Raw genomic sequence first — 20,974 nt, 5'->3', positions numbered from 1 at the left:
GTGTAATGGCATGGCACCCGGCAGCTGGACAGTGTACGTGACTATGCTGACACATATCACAGTGCACTTCCGCAACATGTACGCAATGGTAGGGACCATGCTATTCCACACAGAGACATGGCGGTACTGGCCTTTTCACAGATGCCACAGTGGTAGTCATGTTCCATGCACATCTGCTGTATGGGCACATGTGCAGGCTGTTGCACGGTGGGTATATTCACATGTGTGGGGTGCATCACTTGACAGTCATGGTGGGTCCTCGTGGTCCATCACATGCTCCAAAGCTAGATACCTACACATGACTGCTGTACATTGCAGTGTGGGCCCTCAGGCAGTGTGGTGGTATGTCTGTGTTGTTTGGCTACATCCACATTCGATGTAGCGTACAACAGTCACCCAGGCATTGCCAACTGAGATGTTGTTGGCAACATGCCAGCCAATGGGGTATCTACCAACAATACACACTCTCACTCACTACAGGGTTCCAATCCATACATGGACATCGCGGTGTCCCTGTGGACACATACATGGTACTGCCATGCACACGTTATGTTCTAGGACACTGTCCCAATGTCACCTCCGATCTCCCTAGCTGTTATGTCCCGCCAACCTGTTTGGTATGTGTCTCTGCAGCAGCCCACTGAATTAACTGCTAGCCTGTTCATGGATGTTGTGTACCTTGACCACCACACTACCGCATCTATCACACTACACATGGGTGGTACTGCATTGCACATGTGGGACTGCATTCGTACACCCATGACTGGACCATTCAGTATGGCACTGGGGCACATCCTCACATCCGTGCTTCACACACTCATTGATGACCTCCATGCCTTTACTGGCACCCTTGTTGGGCCTCTGTGTGCCACAGCACACCACATACACATGCTGGCCACCTGTCATACCATTGCATGGGTGGTTGGTGTGGTACGGAGGGTAACAGATCAGACATTGTCCCCACATTGCCCTTCAGCACCATTCCACATTCTGGTATTGGCAATGTACACATCCACCATCACATCATACCCTGTGTCTCAGGATGTTAGGCTATATGACTCCTGGACAGGACACACAGTGGTGCAAGCATATCATGCTACCTACTACATGTCAGGTACATGTGGCATTACACAGTCCTCAGTCATGTGGCCCCTCATGTTTACTATTTGCTTACATACACAACATGCTGTCACAGAGTACTGTCCATGCCTAGATATCCCACATCTACATACCTGGCAGCATTGTAGCTCCACCAGCTCATACTGCTAACAACCATACAGGTGTCAGTGTGGCAGATACATCATGTAGATGTCATTGCATCAGGATACATCACACATGGTGCATACACATCACCTTTGCATAGCAACAGTCATCCACTGGGTATCACATGGATACTGTCCCCATACATGCATATCACATTGTACATGGTTGCTGTACACACACATGCCCCACATGGTGCTGTGGTTGCCATATTCCACTGTGGCATGGGTACACATCTGCAGGGCCACACATATCTGTACTGTGTGTGTTGCTGGTACATAGGTAGCCTTTGTACCTGTGCCATACACACATCTACACACGGGCAGGGTTACAATAATACATTCGTGGTGTACCTTCCGCAACAGCTACGACTTTACATGGCATGGCATAGTCATGCCGTGATGTATACCAGGCTCAGACAGTTTACATATGCAGATGACAGACGGGGAACACATCTGTACTCATCTGCATACCACTTACTCAGGGGTGTCATCTACTCTGACATGGGCCATGTCCTCTGCATTAGTGATGCATGTAGTACTCCTACATGGCAATTGCAGTGGGCGGGGTGAATGAAGCACTCCTGCATATGTGCACACATGCCACATTGCATAGCCTGGGCTTCTGTGTTACTTCCGCAGACACGACACACACCATGCTGTGGAACGTAGGTCCTGTGCACATCCCACAGGGACACACTGTGGCACTGGTCATGTGATAGCTCCACAGCGGCAGTACTGTGTAGACATGCAGTTGATATCCACCTCTGCTGTTCAGTGGACACTACCATGGGGAGGTGACACTACTGTGTACACTGCACATGTGTTTACACATGGACCTGCCGGACGTCATTGTTGCACACATTGCACCTGCTACAGATCGTTTGGACATGGTTACTTGGTGTTCCTTCCATTTCGGGTGGCTATTCTGCTACTACTCTGTCCCATATGTACAGGCCATACATATCCTGTTAGTGTACATAACACTAGGCCATACCTCCATTATGCATGCTATGCCTGTGATACTGTGTATGATGTCTGTCATATCCACCATGACAGCTTTACATTACACATACTTGACATGGTAACCCCTACTGCGAGGCATACGTGCACGTCGCGTTACATTACGTATGACATCGACGGTATATGCCCATACACATGTGTGCTGTGGCAGTATACATACATGTCCTATCCCCTGCTGTGGCACTTCCTTGTTGGACATCCACTGCCAGCATTGGCGTGGGTGGTGGCATTGTTCTGTGTTTTGCCACCCTATGGCAGCCCTTGGGTTATCCCGGCTGTGTACATGATGTCCCACTGCTGTGCACACGGTGTCCACAGTCGTTGGTATGCTCAGCGGGATAGCACTACATAACCACCTTTCACCTCTCTCTGCTTTATGGACAGGTATCCTTACTTACAAACACCATTCACATACAGTGCAGCTTCGTCATACATATCATGCGTTACACACCAGTACATCTCGTGGGTTCTACATACCTTTCCTGTGTTTACTTCCGTTTTCCGTTCGAGTCTCGCTATATCCTTAACTCTCAGTCGAGCCGTTTTTTAGTAGTGGTTCGGTATGAACATACAGTTTGAATATCCTAGGAGTCTTCCTTATATCCGTCGTCACCTGCGACATGTGGGTTCATCACACCAATAGCTGTTCCTTGGTGTGTACTTATGCGCATATCACCTGTGCATCTACTCCATTCGTACGCGTCGGAACTAGGGCATGGTTCATTCCTCGCCTGGGCGTTGGTTATTTGCACTACCTTTGTGGAGATGGTCTGTATTGTGTTATGTTATGTGTGACTGCAGCCACTATGTGTGGCGTCAGGTACATTTTGCAGTGGTGTTAGCCGTGGATTGTGTGTGTTGGGTATGGTATTATGTTCGACATGTGGGTGTCCCTGTCCTGGCGGCGTCTGTCGATGGCATTTTGCATTCGGATGTGTAACATAACTCTTGTATTCCTTTACACAACGGATGCAGGTATGCGTCCGCTGCTGATAGTGTTTCCCACGTGAGATGTTGCGGTTATGCCGCTGTCATTGACTGCCTGTATGTTTTTGCTGCTATTGCTGCTTGTATCCCTTTGATATGTGCGATGGGGTATATCGGCGGTTGTGGGTGACGGGTACGGGTTGTGGGCCTTGCATTTCTACATACACGGTATGCTTGTGTGTGTGCTCCATCCCTGCCTGGGGAGCTGCAAGTTACCTGTCTGTTGTTCTGGGAGTGTAGGTTTTGTTGATGTCGTCTGGTGTCGGTATCGCCTGCATGTGTGCTTCCTGCATGTATTCCTCTGTCACATTGGTAGTATATCTGCGGCTGTTCTTACGTGCCGACTATCTCTTGGCATTTTGTCCCGGATATTTACGGTCATTGTGGTCCTGTACTTGGGACGGCCTGTATGCTACCGGTTGCCACCTATTCGGGTGGCAATTGCTTGTTTAACACTCGTAGAACACACAGCGGTGTTTACGGGCCGATACGTAGCCACGATCGGTGTCGGGGTAGCACATGCGTATTTCCGCGGTACATGACTATTGCTGTGTAACGTTGCCGACGTATCGTTTTGAAATTAACATATCGGTGCCATACATACGGTCATGGTTTGTACATACGTCCTTTGCATTTCATGTTGGCTATACTCCTGTGGTACATTCTGGGACATTTTCGCTTTGCATCGTTTTACGTCGCCACGCCTAGCCAGGGAGGGGCTCTCAGTACTACTTTGGGGGTACTGCTGTACATACGCCTGTGGTTCCTATACTGTATGCCTACACATGTTATTCCACTCCGCCTGTCACATGTCACCTACATACACATTTTACAGTGGCACACACATTACACTTGCACAGCGGAACACACGACACCCTCACCGCACACATACACAAACTGCCGCTGTCACAGGGACGGTTGCACACAGTACCTACGTTGCCCGCATCACCGGCGGCAGTGTCTACCTCCGCCCTCATATCCTAATAATATTACCCACACATGTCCTGTTACTGTACCGTGGCCTGGCGATCATCTCGACTCGCGATTATGCATTTAGGTAGGTTGACCTTTCCATGGGTGGCGTTCCCTGTTATGTCAACCCTCCCGGATACTCGGGTTGTCGTTCACTATGTTTACTATGTAGAGATATCGTGTCTTACTTCTCTGTCACCTTGCATCCCTCTGATTCCCTGTCTTACCTGCTGTACTTTATATCTGTGTATGTGTACATATATTTCTACATGTGTAATGATATCTATCTCCATATCTGTGTATGCACATATGTACATATGTATACACCTTGCGGCGAACATGGCAGCATACGGCTACGCCGTCTGCTGTAGGACCCGTGTACGGTTGAGGTGTTGGCGTTCCATGCTCCGCTGGCTGTTGGGTGTGCAGTGTTTGGGTGCTACCCATGTTGGAGTCACACATGGGACCACCCATACGGTACACATTACGGGCGGCCATGTTTGTGTGCCGTCCATTTCACTGTGTGTGCAGGTAGGGAGGTATTAGTCCATGGGGCCTACGCTGTCAGAGTATGTGCTATACGTTCCCTCTTTGCCAAGGCATAGGCATATTGGGTACGCCTCCGTCTGCCTACTGGGGCTGGCACAGTGTGTTCATGGCGCTGAACGCTCTGTGCCTGTGCTTGCCTTGGCAGTTGTGGCGGGCTTGGTGGCCCTTCACCATTATGTCCCTGCAGCAACTGTTTCCGCAGGATCATATTATGTAGCATGGCACATACTATGAATATGTGGGCACATGTGCCTGGAGAGTACTGCAGGGCTCCACCGGATGTATCCAAGCACCGGAACCATGATTTCAGCATCCCAAACACACGCTCTATGATTATTCTGGTTTGTGCGTGTGCCTCATTATGACATTCTTGCATGTGTGTGTGTGCATTTCTGATGGGTGTCATCATCCATGGCTCCAGTGCATAGCCAGCATCCCCCACAAGGTGGCCTTGTGTGATGTCCCCCCTGGCAAATACCTGATACAGCTGTGAGGCATGCCAGATATGGGAGTCGTGGTAGCTTCTAGGGCTGCCAGCACACACATCCATGATAATGCCCTGCGCATTGCACACGACCTGGCAATTGATGGAGGGGAATCCCTTGCGGTTTATGTAACATCTACCCTGCTCCCCGGGTGGTGACTTGATTTGTATGTGCGTACAGTCTATCGCACCCAGTGGCGCATATTGCTAGCCAACTCCTCCTGAGATCTGGGGAAGTATATATACTCATGGGCATGTCGTAACATGGCATCCAGAAACTGGTGTAGTACCCTGGATGCTGATGCCTGTGAAATGCCCATTATATCCCCGGTTGGCCTTTGAAAGGTACCTGTAGCCAGTATTCGCAAGCTTACACATACCTTTGTGTCCACTGGGATGGGCTCCCCTCTTTTGTTTCTTGTTCTCAGGCGTGGCCGGCACAGCTCCACTATTTGCTGTAACGTGTCCCTGTCCACCCTGTAACGCTCTACTATCTCCAGGTCTTGAAGCCCCTGGTAGGTTACCCTTGGTCTGAACACTCTCCTTCTCCTCTGAGGCCTATGGTAGTTGTCGGCACCCTCCTCCGCAACTCCATCTGTCTCTGACACATGCTGATGTATCACGGCCACGGCGGCACCCAACATATACAATTTAAAAGTTCCCCGTGTGTTTACACCCTAAAGTGCGGCATTTGGGAATACGCACTGTGTGTTGTGTGCATTCACACTTTATACTGTTGTGCTGTACACCCGGTGATGTCATTGGGTGTGTCTGTGCGGCCGTATCTGTGGATTATCTTCCGTGTTTTACCATTGGCACCGCAACGCTGTTGCCTTTGGTGTTACATTACACTTGCCTGCATTGGTTTAGCTTTAGACCTTACCTTACTGTTTCTGCACGTTGCACCTACTATTTCCTGGAGTGCATCTGCAGGGACATGGCATATCATGCATTTTGTCTGCCGCCGCCGTTATGCTACCTCTCTACTTGGCTGTGCTGTATCGGTTCTTCGCTCTTTGCAATTCTGCTACATCCCCTACTTTCTTTGCATTCATATGCCTCCCCTTTCCCGTTTTGCGGGATTCTGCATGCAGAGTTGTCAGCTGCCGCCAATTGCCCTTCGTGGGTTGATTGGTGTTGATTGCTCATTACGACTCCAATTACACTGCTTCCGCATTTCCTCATATTCTCCGCATCACCTTCCTGTATCCGTGGTTGTTGACGGGGCGGCCATCACATGACTGGGTTGGGGGAACGTAGTCATCCTTGTGCACATGCATCTGTGCGCGCATTGTGTACTTTCAGCGCATCTATTTCCTCACACGCCGGTCCTGCTGCTGTGATGTGCATTGTACAGCCCATGTTTGCTGGGCTCCAATGGCTTCCTCCTACAGTGGCACACCCCTCTGCGGTTGACATGTATTCCCTCTGGGCCACTCCTCGGTGTATTACCGCTGCGCCATTTGGTGCAGCCTTACGCCGGCGGGGGTTTTGCGATTCAGTATTATCTGCCTCATTTGCATGGCATTGACTACTAATACATGGTTACGGCGCCGAACACTGCCGCCACTCCTTGGCAACCCTTGAGCTGTGGTTGTGGCTTTCCATGCATACTATGGTGTATTGTGGCTGTGAAGCTGATGTGTATTATACTGCTCTTTTATGACATTGTCATATTATTTCATTGTTTCGCACCTTCCGTGGACATGTCCTGGGGTTCTGCTGTGGTTTCTGCGGATATACCATTTATGTCATTATTTACATTTTGTGCATGTTTTCTTTTGACATTCTCGGTGTCTTTCGCCATTGGCATATTGCACCAGTATGATACCTGACGTTGACAGCCTTTCGTTACTCCTATGTCATGTTTGGATATATGTAAACCATTTTTTTTAGTTTACATTGCCGTGCGCTTATGCTACGCCTGCGCCACTTCGTGGATCGCTATATGCCTTCATTTGCATGGTGCAATACCGCACATGGGGTGTTTAACATACCTACGCCAGAGGCGGCGCAGCTCAGGTGCACGCTGGTAGTGCACGTGGAATTGGATCGTACCTGAATCGCTCGGCGGCCATGTCTGGTGTTGTGGCGCCTACGCTATGCGTGCGCCTGGCGCAAGGTTCATGAATCCCGGGGTAGATATTGTCCACAGGTAACAATAGGTAAAGGATAAACATGTGGGAAGAAATACAGGAAGAGTATCACCATACAGAAACTCTGGAACAAGAGTACCAGACAGATAAAAATAGGTTGAATAGAATGGAAGAAAACATAAGGGAATGGAATGAAATGCCACAAATAATATAAGAGATAGGCACAAGAAGAAATGAGGGGAAAACAAAAAGGTTTACTAAAGATAGGAAGGAGATGGATAAACGGAGATGGTAGGACAGTAAGAGATAAGCAAATCAGACAGTGGAAAATAAGCTAGAAAAGCAGAGAGAAGAAAGAGAATGAATAAAATAGTAAGCTTCCCAAAATATGTCAGCAAGACAAGGAGATTTAAAACGCTTGCATGTAAATGCCACAATAATATTTCCATACAACAAATAAACTGACTACAGTGTTCCTGGGAATGGATGGGATATGTTGCAGGTATAAGGAGAAAAAGGATACATGGAGACATAGTTTTGGGATTGCAAGGAATTGGAGGAATACAAGAGATGACTAAATGGGATCTTAAACGTAATAGCAATAAAGAAGGGGGGCTTAACACCAAAACTTTTCCTCTAGTTATAAAGATAGGAAATCAGAAGAAGTTAAAGAAATGCTAGGATGATTACAATTGATAATCTGGAAAAAATGATAGCAAAATAAGGGAAAAGGAGAGAAGTGCCGACATTAAGTGAAGTTATTTAACTCTGGAGTAAATGGAAAGAGAAATTTGGAGTATAATGGAAAGGAAGAAAAGAAAAGAAAGATTAGGAATACAGATGGGAGCAAGTGAAAAAAGAATATATGCTATGATATAGTAAAAGAAGAGAACAAAGAGGAAAGGACATTTGGATGAATGGAAATGAAAATAGGGAAGTGGGTGGAAAAAAAATGAAGAAAAAGTGTAAATACTTTAAGTAGTTTATAACTGGAAGACAAAGGAAGTAAAAGGTGTACAGAGAGAGAAATCTGAGTGTGATTAAAATGTAAAGGGAGGAAGACGGAAGGATTAAGAAAGGTGCATGTGTGAAAGAGACTATTGGAAAGAGAAATGGAAACATTTGATTTTTGAGCTGTGGTTCTGAGCTGGATCTTCTGTAATAAGGGATGAACACTTGGTAACTAAACAGGCAGCTACCAGAACAGCAGAAAGTGCACCATGCATGACAACTGCACGAATGATGTCTACTTTGTGTTCATTTATGAATAAAGTAATACTTCAAAAATATTCTCGAATGAAACAAAAATCAACTACCGGTCATGCACACTTCCACAAGAAAACAAATCTGCTAAGTGTGGTACACATTCCAACAAGCTACAGTTACTTACACTCAGCTGCACAGCTACACTGCAGAGATTCAAGGCTGTCTATGTAATGAGCAATTTTGCAAGAAAGTAGTAAAAACGCGTTTATATCACATTATCGAAAGCTGAAACCACCAAATACCATTTAATCAAACCTAAATAATCTAAAGCACACAATATCGAACATTCAGAACAGCAATTTTTTTCCCAGGGAAAAAATTCACTATTCCGAAACACATTCACACAACACAGGCACACTAAAAAACAGCAGTCCATACACTTACACTTAAAATCATGCATCTAACCCTACACTAAACTATACAAACACTACTATCTATCCACTTACCTTAACCCAACCCTAACCCTAGGTCCGTCACTATCGCACACTCACCTTACCCACGCCCTATCTCTAACTCACTTAACCTGCCCCTAACCCTAAACTCTGTCACTATCGCACACTCACCTCACCAGCGCCCTAACCCTAACTCACATAACCTGTGCCCTAAACCTAACGTCTACACAATCACACGCTTACCTGAACCTCCGTAACTTTACACCACAGTGCTAAAAATAGCAAAGCCACAGAAATGGATAACCACATTCTTTCCCTAGGAAAGAATTCAATGTTCTTCAGCTTCGCTATTTTTAGCGTTCGATGCATAGTGTTCGACATTGTGGCATTCAACGTTATCAGCTTTCGATAACGTGATATGAATCCATAAAAACACAGTCATATGTTCCTGAAAAGAATACAGCTACTCTCAAAAGGAAGGTAGTAAAAGATCTCTTCAAAATGATAGATTCACAAAACCTGCAACAGACATGAGATACCTCAAATTAGAAGAGAAATGTATCTTTTACAATGCTGCCATCTTGGGGTGATTTTAAAAGTCCCTGCTATACTAAAAACATGCTACTAAGGTTAAGCAACTCGTCAGAATAAACACTGGACTTAAAATGTTTAATGTTGAGTCATTTTGTCAAATTGTTTGTTAGATTTCATAGTGAGCTTTATAAATGCCCGAAAACTTTATACAATTAATTTGAACTATTGAATCAGACTATCCTTCCAAAAAGTTGAACCTAAAGACACTTCTAATCTTATAACTTGTTAGAATAGATTTTACATAAATACTTTGCCCTGTTTGAACAGGCTTGGGAGTGCATCCATTTTCAAGTAGCCTTCACTTTTAAATTTTATATTAGGCAGCCATAATGGAAAAGTACAGTGAAGCTATAGGTTGTCAGTAACCCTCAAGTCAAGCACTGATAAAGAACATGGAGTTTCTGTTGAAAATATGTTTTTGTTGCCTATCAAAGTGACTTTAATGAGGTAAACAGTCTGAAAACTTTTTTTTTTAATTAGACCACCTGGACTAATAATAACAAGTCTTGTTATTAAGATTTACAGTTTCAAGGTCTGGAAATTAAAGCTGAAATGAAAATACAAGCTACATAAAACATATAAGATGTAAATTTTAAAGACAAAACAATACAATATACATTGTACAAAGTACACTGCAGTTGAAAGGACACAGTCATTTAAGAGCAGATGCCTGATAGCTCAGTTTGTGAAATACTTTATGCTGCTGTCTATGTTACAGCCATTGTAATCAAAACTGCTTGTCAACATTCTTACTTTTACTGTTCATTGTGTAAATAAATGTTGCTATATGACTTCTGAAAAAGTTTTATGCTAAAAGGGCATAATATTCAAAATAATCAGATAACTTTCTATTTGACACTTTAGCAGTTAAATAAATAAGCATTTCCACAATCTACATTATCAAGAGGACTGTTTCAACAAAGTACAATGGAGTAGGCAAGAAAAGTATATGCAGATGGCACATTAAATTAAAATCATTTGGAGATAAATACTAGCCATCCATTAATAGATTTTGTTAAACTTTTCTGATCCTTACACAAAACATTTCTCTCCATTTTGAAGTATGTCAAGACCATTAATACTGAATTCCACTGGAGAAATACATGTTTTTCACTCTGCACCAATGGTATCCTTTTAATTTCAACAATGAAATTAAGCTCTGAATGTTTAGCTCTGAATAATGTTGGTGTGGTTGGATCATGAAGGTGAAGCACTATTAAATTAATTATTTCTTTACTTTAAACAATAACAAGCCCATTGTGCTTGCAATACATAACTGTTTATGCACAAATGTGATTTCTGTTAATAAATACAGCATCAAATCAAGGCAGGCTGTCTATAGAAGCAGTGGTTCTAATTAGTTATCAAGTCTCTTTTGCTCCAATAAGTAGTCACATCCAAGTTCTGCATAATATTTTGATCCTTTATGGTTTGAAGGAATGTGAAATTTGAATACACAGTTAGAGTGTATTAAGGAGCAGCTTCTAAAATGATGATGTTTCACAAGTGTCCATGTGATACAGAAGTTGAAACTTGCCCTTAAGATGCAGGTAGACATGAGAAAGCCCCAATTGGAGCTTTAAGTGAACTATCTGCTAATCAAGATTCCAGTTTTAAGTCATATGTATCCTTGTATGCTGTCAAAACCTAATATGACCTTCACTGTTATGATGAACCCAGTGAATAAAAATGAAAAACATATTTCCGATACATTCACAGGTTAGAATTTGACATGGATGATGAAAGTTGTCAAAAGTCCTTTGTTACTTCAGTTTTCAGAAATGTTTGGACTAAGTTCAGACATCAGGAAAGACAGGAAGATATCGTAAGCAAGATGTCAGATAACGCCATTACTTGGCCACACAACTAAAACCTGAGAAGAATGACTGATTTCATGGAACTGATTTTGCTCTACTTTCTTGATTAGATATTTTAACAAACACCCAAAACACTAAGTAATGGAGTCAGACATTTTAATTCTGCAGAAAATGGGAAACATTATATCCAGCAAGAAAGAGGCAAGCTAGCTGATGAAATAATCATCCACTGTGTGAAAAGTTCACTTGTGGAATATATCCAATGATTGGGATCCATAATAACTTACTTGGGATAAAGGCTAAATAAAGTACAAAAACAACATGCAAATGAGCAATGACTAAGTTAGTTGCTAAGAAACTTGATTTTCAAGTAGAACTGCTGAGAAAAGATTAACAATAAAAAATAATAAGACACTGCTTAATTTATTCCCCATAAAATAAAACAATGACACAGCTGTAGATATTTGTATCACCTGCTTTACCTCATGAGACAGAGAGAGAGAGAGAGTCCATATAGTCCTCCTGTACAATCTTCATTGACCCAGTTTAACAGCACCAATGGAGCAAGAGGTCCAGTAAAAGGAAAATATGACTACAAAGCTTCCGGCTGTGCCTTCAAGGTCCAAACAGTCTTTATCTAAGCACTGAAATTAAGCGATTGGATGCACATCACAGAAGAGTAATTCTGTCAGACCATCATTACTAAAGAGCAAAAAAGAATGGATCACTTCTTCCAAAGTGTTAAAATGTCAAGCTATATCCTGGAAGTCAATGGTATAGTAAAAGTGTGCAATAATAAATCAAATCTAAATTATAACAAAACTAAGTGTGGGTTAACTGACAAGAGTCTGTTTATGTTCATGTGCCACTATAATATTCTTAGTTTGGAAAACTTCAAATGTTGATCTTCCTATGACCCCAAGTCAATAAAAGAGCAATGAACGACAACTTGATATAAAACAGACTGCCTTGGCAACAAGCCATACTGAATCTCAATCTAGAAAGAAACTATTATTACCTTATTATAGAAGTATTATTACATTTGGAGAATCTCAACATAGAAAGAAAGTATTATTACCTTATTATAGGAATATTAATACATTTGGAGAAATATTTTGTTACTATGCAATAACCCTTGTTTCAAGATTTATTTTTGACAAAAGGTTCTTCTTATGCACAACCATGTTAACATGCATCAGCATTTATTTAATAAACTCAAGAACAAAATATTATGATTAGAAAAACTTAAGGGAAATTCCATTCCACATTAATTATACTTCCCAGCTTCAACTTTCCATCTTTCTTTGCAATTTAACAATAACCTAGAGAAAACCAAGTGCGTTCTACAAACTGCAATACATTATAACTATTATTTAATTGTATTATGTTTATGTGATTTGTGTGTATATGCTGTTTTTGCTGTATTTTTTTCATTGCTCTGTGCCATTACTTGCATGTTCTTCCACCTTATTGTATACTTTTATGTATGCATTTATTTTTTAATTTATGTTTGTTTCAGAGTTTTATTGCCTAACATAAATTAAACTGAGGTAACAAAGGTTGTGTTGCTAAGTTTAAAGTTATGGCTGAGGGTGTACAGCATTATTTTGATATTTTATTTATAGTATTACTTACAGTCTCTCATGCCAGTAATAAATGAATCTGTTTTAATTTTGCATTTACCGCATCTGAAGTGAGTATTACTTCAGTTCTACTTCTGCGGTGAGAGGTGCTGTATTTTCTTTACATTCACTAAAATGTTTATTTAGTTTTTTTTTTCTCTGCACGGAGATGTTTGTGCTGACACAGACTTGAGGTTTGAAATTTGTTTGAAGTCTGCAAGAAGGTGTGCTACACAAGCCAGTATTTCATTGTTTTTTTTTTCTGGTTGTGCAGTCATGGATATGATACTGCTTTTGATTTACTATCACAGATGAACAGAAATGTAGAAGTGGTCTCATATTACTGTTATAATAATAATAATAATAATAATAATAATAATAATAATAATAATAATAATAATAATAATAATATTATTATTATTATTATTATTATTATTAATGTAGTTCTTTTCACAGTATTTCAGTTTTTGTATGCAGTTTGAAGTGGGTGATGCTTTCTTGTTTTAGAAGCAATCAGGTTGTCTGTTTTTTGCTTTTTATTGTAGCTATTTCTGTTTTTTTTTCCTTGTGTTCTGTGGAGTGTCAGTTGGTGTAGTTTCCCTGACCTTACTGCAGGATATTTTCCATCTTGGAAAGTTTCATTTACAATTGGAATGCTTATAGCTGCTTCCAATCAGCATGAATATTTTAGAATGAATTATTATTTACAATATCAGCAGTGATAATAATAATAATAAGTGATAATAATAATAATAATAATAGTGATAATAATTATATTATTATATTTTGTTTTATGTATTATTATAATTACATTATTGTAATTGTATTATTATAATTATTATAATTATTATCGTCATCACCATCATCATCGTACAAAATTGTTTGATTCAGGTCATATTTTTTTATTATGTAGCCACTGCAGCTATATTTGCATTTTTTAAAACTTATTACAACTTATTAGAATTATTATACTTTTCAGTTTGTATTTGATGTCTTATTGTTTTATATTATTGCATGTAAATATTTATGTTTCATTACTTATACTATATGTATATAGTACCATTTTCAATAATAGAATGATTTATTGAAAAAAAGGAAAATCAAAATATTTGGCACAGATAAGAACAGATGATTATGTCCAAGGGCATAATGCAGGGTGATGTAATGACCAGTAGGACATGACTGTAGCAATTCTTGAACGGACAATTACTCATTTCAAACATTTCAAACAAGATGACTGTTTCCAACAAGATAATACAGAACTCCATAAAGATACAAATAAAGTAATGAGGTATAGGCTGCATGAAAACAGGTTATCATACTAGAACTGCCTGCAATAGCAACTGCAGACAAACGTCCTTACTGGAAAAGGTCACTCAGACTCTGTCACAGCTTGTTGTGAGGGGAGAGTTAGTTTGTTTTTGCCTTTTTGTATTTTGTATTACTTCATTGACTTCTTCTATTTCATATAGTGTGATTTATTTTCTTTACACTGTTTTACTTGTATTCTGCTTTTAATTGCATATGTAAACTAGGAAAGAGACCACACAAACATTTGAACAGGTCAATAAACCTTAATTACCTGTGAAATGACAATGGAGCTAGAAACTCAAAACCTTCTATTTAAAAGGTAAAATAAAACAAACATCCAAAACCAGAAGAGAAACTGTGAGACAGCTGATGTAAAAGATTTAATCCACAAGCACAGAAAACAGATGTTAAAACAATAAAAATAGTAGTTTGGTAAGTACTTTCACACTCAAAAGGGATGCTTCCTCAGACCATAAAAACAACTAGCTACAACATAACACTTAACAATCAATTAAATACAAAGTAACCACTAGGTTTATCTAAATAAATCATCTGTTTGTAAATACAGTTTTAAAGAAACACTGCCATTCAAACTGTAACCTTTATCTGACTGGAGAGAGATGATCCAGCACATTTCATGTCTCTCAGTATTACTCTTAGTATCCCCCAGAAACTTATCAAACCCTGCAAAGGGATGCTTCCTCAGGCCATAAAAACAACTAGCTACAACATAACACTTAACAATCAATTAAATACAAAGTAACCATTAGGTTTATCTAAATAAATCATCTGTTTGTAAATACAGTTTTAAAGAAACACTGCCATTCAAACTGTAACCTTTATCTGACTGGAGAGAGATGATCCAGCACATTTCATGTCTCTCAGTATTACTCTTAGTATCCCCCAGAAACTTATCAAACCCTGCATACTGTAATACTAAGAAGGCAAAAGTGTGGTCAGCCCCTTCCTTCCTAACATGTCTCTAAAGAGCATTGTTTATATCACCTATGCTTATATTGTAGGTGTGTTCATGATCCCACTCTCTATGGGAGTGGTTCATTTTCCCTATATAAAATGTGGGACATAATATGCATCTAGCTAAATATACCAATTAGTGCTGGAGCAGTCGGCATAAAAAGAAAATCCAAATATCTTTTAAAACTGGAATTCACAAAAGTGTTGCCATTTTCCATGTACGTGCTCAAATGACAGTTTCTGCAGCTAAAAATACCCTGTATTTGTGAATAAAGGGGCCTGGCTGACCTATTATCATTGCAAATGATTCTCTTCAATGGTTTTCTGCTCTTGAAAGAAAAACTGGGTTTATCACTTACAGTGATTAAAGCATGTTTATCAGCAGTCGGGATGTGCCAATTCCTTTTAAATATATAAGACGTGATTAATATTAGATGAAAATTATACCACCATTCAATTCCTATCGATATACCTCCCTCCATGAGACTGTTCTGACAATCTACTATTAGACAAGTTAGGATGACCTCTTCCTTTTCTGCCAATGTCTTCCATAGTTAGGGAGTGATCAAGTTCCATACTGTTATACTCTCTCTTCAAAATATCTGCATTGAGGGTAGATAAGGCTAACTCAAAGGCGGTCTCATTACTAGTGAGGCTAGATACCTGTAAAGCTTGCCCTTTCCCTACATTCCTATGGATATGTGCAGGATGCATGCTGTCCCTGTGTAGGACTGCATTTCTCCTGCAAGGATTTCTATAGAGCTCACTATTAACAGACAAATCACTGCTTTTGACTAATTTTACATCAAAAAGTTCAATCTCACTACTGGATCATTTTGTAGTGAAACTTAAAAAGGATGTTGCATTATTTAAAAATTCCGCAAATTCAATCAATGACTCATGGGTCCCATATCATCCACAAAACACCTAAAGTATTTGATGGAAGTTGAAATGTGTCCATTAGTCAAACCATAAATGGTTTCCCAGTGTGCCATTACCATATTCGCATAGGAATTGGCACATGATGTAGCCATAACTACACCAGATTTTTGAATAGAATAACTATTGTTAAAAATGAAAGACATTATTTTCCAAAACAACTTTAATCAAAAAACAAATCTGTGAAATCTGATGATCTATATAAGTACTATGTTGGCTTAGATATAATCTAGTAAATTCTAATTTGACATCATTAGGGATGATGGTAAAAAGAAAGCAAACATCCAAAGTTACAAAAATGCAATTCAGCATGGATTCTGGTAAGCGGTACATTCGTAGAAAGACTCTAAAAAGTCTTTAGTATCCCTTAAAGCTGTTGAAGCTGATTCCAAAACTGGTCTTAACATGCTCTAGATGTAGATGGACATTGGCTCAGTGAGCCAACCTTTCTCTGAAACTATCGGCCTTAATGGAGGGTTCTCAGCATCCTTATGTATTTTGGGTAGATCTTGTATTTGTATGATGGCTACCACAGGATGGTGTACATACCTCTCAACCTTGAAACATCAAAAATCTGGACAAGGCCAATGAAAAATAGGTACAAATCTGTACGCTGTTTAACATAAAATTTGCATACATAATTATGCAACCCTGCCCACTCCAGTGGAATTGTGGGATGCCAACTTTCATGCAAACTGAAGAGCAGACAACCAAAATATGGCACCAGAGTTCCCCTGCAGCCATTTCAATGTCCCATTACTTGGCTAGTTTGCCCCATTTACTATGAAAACTAATGTGTGCATAGTGCTTTACTTCTACAATGATTTGGATTTTATTTTTACACTTTACAGCACAATACACAAACACAGATAGACATCTGTTAAACAAAGCAATACTGTCTCACAATGAAAATAGAATTGGCATTAAAACTTATCTGCCCTTGAAACTCACATTCATTAAAATAGCATTAAAACCTACACCACATCCAAAGAAAATGCATCTGGCCAGTGGAGGATAAAGATTACCTTTGGGTTGTTTTCAAATCACTGGCCCCTTGCACACAAAACAAGAAACATACATGTGTTCTTTGATACACCTTCCTGACTTTAGTAAATTAGATTTTTTGTATAATACGGCACACTTGTTAGGCAGAGCAGATTTTAAATATATTGTTTTAACATTTTTTTCAGTAGGCAATGAAATGAAATGCATGAAACAGTCATGACAAAACTGCCCATTTCAGAACATTTCCATCCTAAAAGTCTACTTACACACACACACACACACACACACACACACATACACACACACACACACACACACACAAACACACACACACAGACAGTAGTGTAAGGCATAGGCATCTTGCACAGCTTCTTGCACTTATTTTTAAATTATTTTTTTTTGGGGGGGGGGCAAAAGGCCAAAAAACAGGGATACATTTTAAACATTGCTTGTATACATTTGTAAAGTTGCTAGAATAAAATGTTATGTTACCACTATGCATACCACTGGCAAGTCTTGAACACAGGGCTCTGTGCACTACAGTATGAGCAACATACCACTATGCCAAATCAGCAGCTTGTTTCCCAAAAGATAGGAAGACTGAAACTTAAATGGCTATATCATTTAGTGAATCCAGTTCTCTCTTCTCACCATAGTTCTCAACTTCTTAACACAAAAAACCTGGACAAGCCAATAATGGGGGAATAAAGCCCCAAAATAGGGACACATTTCAAATACTGATCTTATAAACTTAGAAAATTGCTAAATTATATTCCTTCCCTTGTATAATACAGCACACTTAGTTACAGCACATTTTAAATGTATTGTTTGAACATTTTTTTCAGTAGACAATGAAACAAAATGCTGAACCAGTAATGACAAAACTGCCCAGTTCAGAACATTTCCATCATAAAAGTCTACTTACACACACACTCACACACACACACACACACACACACACACACACACACACACACACACACACACACAATACATATAAAAATAGAATGACAATAGTGTAAGACATAGGCATTATGCGCAGCTTCTTGCACTCATTTTCAATTTAAGTTTTTTTTTTTTTTGGTGGGGGTGGGGGGGGGGGCAAAAGGCCAAAAACCAGGGACACATTTTCAACATTGTTTGTATAATTTTGGAAAGTTGCCAGTATAAAATGTTGTGTTACTACCATGCATTTCACTGGCAAGTCTTGAACACACTACAGTCAGAGCAACATACCACTATGCCAAATCAGCAGCTTGTTTCCCAAAAGATAGGAAGACTGAAACTTGCCCCTAATTAGGTACAATTTTCAAGTACTGATCTTATAAACTTAGAAAATTGCTAGAATAAAAGGTTTTTGTTACCATTTATTTTCTGAAGAGTATGAAGTCTGAAATTCAAATGCCTGTCATTAATCAATACATTCATCCTTCAGAGATTTGTCACAAACATCCTGAAACCACAGAGTTTATGAGGAACAGAACAAAAAAATCACAAGTGGTGGTGGCTAGGGACATTCAGCTCTTTTTAGCCTATACCCAGGGTACAGGGTTTGAGCCTGAGTACCTCTAGCCACCAGGTGTATTATAAAGGGGGCATTCACACACACACACACACACACACACACACACACACACACACACACACACACACCTAATGTAAATGACATGGGTTCAGTCCCAAATGCTCCACGGTGAGTGCTGTAAAAGCTAATGTTCCCAAATGCCAAACAAATCAATTGTAATGCATGTAGATAACAGATCATCATTGAGATCTTCATGTACCCTATGCATCAACTATCCACATCACTTTTGCTTATTAAATCATAAGTGGATCTATCAAATAACATTTGATGCATTTTATCTAAGTAGAATTTCCTGTCTATTATGACAATAGCACCCCCTTTGTCAACACAGCATATCACTATCTCTATTAAACTTTGCAACTGGGCCAAAGCTGCTTGCTCATCTCTAGTGAGATTATAAAATCTCTGTGTGTGGCTATCACCACTATCTCTATGTACAATCAAATCTCTTTTCCAAGTTTTAAAAAATGCTTTCAACATGGGATGCAGTACAAACATAAAAGTACTAGGTTGTTTCCAAATTTTCTTATCATTGCCATCTGTATGAAATATAAGCTTAAACATCACGGTTCTAACAAACATCTTAACATCTATGATTGTTTCACATATATTGATTTTAATGGCTGGTGTAGAAGGAAGTCCCTTTTCTAAAACCATATATTTGTTCATTGCTTAAAGTCAGACTGGAAAAGATCTATACTAAGGACCCTTCTCTGAGTTCCACATTTTCTTTAGTGTAGAAAGTTGGGAATTCTCCATTGATTCTTTCCTCTTCCTTCTTCCTCTACTTAGCAATCTTCTGATCCTCAATTGATCCCTTATTGGTAGAGGTAGTGTTGGAAAAACCTGTGGAACCTCAGCGACTGGTGCAGCACCAGTTTTGTGTCTAACATCTACCATAGACACAGGAATAGACTCTGTTGCTGCATATGATGAAATATCTGTGACGAAAGGATTAACCTTTTTAGAACCGGCTTTATCAGTCCATTCTGTATTGGATGAAGCAATTACACTTGGCCAGGAACAAAACATTGTCGATTCTAAAATCAGTTAAGTCACTATTGATTTTATTAGTCGTTTGGTGCTGAAGCTTCATTTGATAAAAAGAGACATTACTGGAAATTTCCTCCAATGCTGCAGAAGCAGTATCAATTGGATATGGATTATATAGCCATTGCTGGTTAGTAGCAATGTTCAAGGCTAAGGCTTCTTCAGTAGGTTTGAAATGATAAATCAATAAATGGATATACACAAAGCTGGTGTCAAAGTTAAGCTTCTGTCATTTGCTGAGCAAATCCGGATACAAATGGCCACAGGCTGGCATATTAGAAAACGTCAAGCCTCTCGATATAACTTTAAAGTCGATGCAAGCCTCATAATGCATCCATTGCTACTGCAACTTTTTCAGCCTCATAAAGTCATTCTCAAGTTCTCTTACATTCTTCCTAAATATTCTGTATCATAGTGCACTCCCTCTGTTGCCTTATGAAAGTCAGGTACATCACATCTTAAAAGACATTTGAATGCTTTACTGGAAAAACTCACTCAGGTTCTGTCACAGCTTCATATGGGGGAAGGATTTTTTTTCCCACTTTCTTATATTATGTATTGCTTTATTGCTGTCTCCCATTTTATTATTGTGGTTTACTTTCTTTGCACTGTGTTTTTACTTGTATTCTATTTTTAATTGCAAATTTAAGCTTTGAAAGAGACCACATCTCCACCCTCTCACCCTGGTCCTGTTGTATTTTTAAACTCAATTATATCTTTATAATTACATGACACTTATGTTAATTTGACCACATATTTCCTTCCCTCTCCTCTTTCTTTGGCTATTGTGAGTAAGCACAAAATTATCATTTTGTGAAATCACCTCCTTTAGCGACTTTAGCTATTTAAATTTATTGGCCATCCCACTGTATTGCATAGATCCAGAATACAATGTGCCCATCCTCTTCCAATTTATCTTGATCTTTTTAAAATTAGATTGCTGAAGATTGTTACCCCCTGCTTCATATCTAACTGCTTACAGTACACTGCAACTCTTAGGATATTAACCCATGTTTTCCATTTTACTATTAAAATCTGCAACATGTAC

This window comes from Protopterus annectens, chromosome 1.part1 (assembly GCF_019279795.1).
Source record: "Protopterus annectens isolate FY-2018-M chromosome 1.part1, PAN1.0, whole genome shotgun sequence".
Lineage (NCBI taxonomy): Eukaryota > Metazoa > Chordata > Ceratodontiformes > Protopteridae > Protopterus > Protopterus annectens.
The sequence above is the reverse complement of the archived record's forward strand: the minus strand, read 5'-3'. Positions refer to the sequence as shown.